We start from the raw sequence: 1,875 nt of genomic DNA on the forward strand, positions 1-1,875 counted from the left end.
GCTGGTTAATATATAACTTTAGAAGATGAATGAATCAAACACTGAACAGTGGAGTGCCCATAGGTAATTTGTAAACAGTCAAGGCCCCTGCTTATATCCTCCATACAATATTGGGGTACAGGAGGTAAATAGTGCCAGGGGCGGCTGCAATTCAGACCGCTTTTAGTGATAATATGAAAGTCTCACATGGCCGGACAAGATGTTACTGCTAAAAGCATACAACGCTCCCTTATTGTAGAGGAGTATCTGGCAGGGTTGCACAGATTGTAAAATATGCAGGTCTGTCACGGCTCCAATTGCCGCTTGGCCCACCATACCGGGAGCGCGTCTGGCGGCATTCATGGATCTTACTGCTGCAGACGCGGTTGGCTCAATACTGCTCTGAAGGTCCTGCTCTGAGCGTATATGGATGCTTGCGGCTGGAAGCGTTTGCTGTCAGTGGGAAGCCTCCACCAGCTGGTTGTAGATTGCTAGGGTATATCTGGCTGAAGATCCCCAAAGGCACAGTGGGCACAATTCCTTTGCAAAAAACATGTTTCCCCGTGCACAGGGCAGCTTTTTCAATTTAATAATCTGAATAACATACATCACGCAGCTGCAATCCCTAGCGCTTCAGACAATCTCTTTGGATATTCAATTGGTATATTTCCTGACAGGGGGGATATCAGCACTCTTTTGTAGGGTTGGGTTGGATTGGCACAGGTATACGTAATAAATATGAATCGAAAATTACCAACATATATACCGTTGCTCCATTGTAGGATTTCGCGGCTGTGGTCTATGGTTGGTGGTGCTCCCAAAATAGAGTTCAATGTTAGAACTGAGAAAAGTAGAGTCTGGAGGTGACTCAAAAGGGAACCCGACAAGGCTTTTTGGGGCACACTTATAAACAATATATTGAAAATGTAATGATGTCTACATATTAAAATGTAACTTTTAATGATTCAACACTTAAAATAAAGGTTAAATTCCTCCCTCCACTTTGAAGGAATAAATCAGAGAAAACCCAAATGAATAGTGGGTTAATAGGTATATACAGCGAAAATTTCTTTATATAACAACTGTTCCTCTAAAAATACAATAAATGAAAGTCACAAAGTTGACGTCAAGGTTTTTCATATCATGGAGGAGAATAACAGTTGTGGTGGCGCAGGACACACCCCCTCAATACTAGAAAAAGGTAAAGATAAAAGTGAACAAATGCTCGGGGACAGAAAAGTGGGGATCAGGAGATGGAGTGAAAAGGAGGAGAGGAGAGAGGACGGTCATGCACGACTCCCACAGCGCGTTTGCTTCTGCTGTTATGGTAAGCTACAGCACCGACTATTCCCTGTTAGTTCCCCAGACAGGTACTGGGTCGGCCCATCACTGTTTAGCTTCTGGGTTCGGATGGTACCAGGCAATTTCAGTGAGGTATGGCTGTAAATGGAATAATAAGCGAGCAACGCTGATCAGAGTGAGCTAGAGTGTGCTTCTGCTGTTGGTTAACCACTGAGAGTCTCTCCCTGTTACCATGTATGCATTGCAAGGAGGTAGATTCCGGTGATGCCAATGAGAGAGTCACTTAAAATCGGGGTTGTGGATAGAATAGGTTGGTTGGATATGTTGGTCTCGACCCCACTTCTGCTGTCCACAATCATACACCGTATCGGATTGCGGATGAGAGAGAGGGGGCAAGGCAATCCTCCCTTGAATGGGAAAAAGAAGGGGATAGAATTGCGGCAATTGCCTGAGTAAAAAAGGTGATAGAGGAATTGAAAAAGTTTATGGAAAAATGAATGTACCCACAGTCCTATGGAGGATAGTGTTCCAGGTGTCAGGATTTAATTGTTCTGATCACCTGGTTCACCCCGGGGTTTGTTTAAATACTGTTAT

The 1,875-nt window shown here is 44.1% G+C and overlaps 1 pseudogene; it reads right to left on the bottom strand.

Annotated features, from left to right (window-relative positions):
• Window positions 1-1,308: 1,308 nt before the first annotated feature.
• LOC146039865 (5S ribosomal RNA) lies at window positions 1,309-1,427 on the bottom strand (annotated as a pseudogene).
• Window positions 1,428-1,875: the final 448 nt, after the last annotated feature.

Source organism: Crinia signifera, chromosome 9 (assembly GCF_055691185.1).
Source record: "Crinia signifera chromosome 9, ASM5569118v1, whole genome shotgun sequence".
In the NCBI taxonomy this organism is placed as follows: Eukaryota; Metazoa; Chordata; class Amphibia; order Anura; family Myobatrachidae; genus Crinia; species Crinia signifera.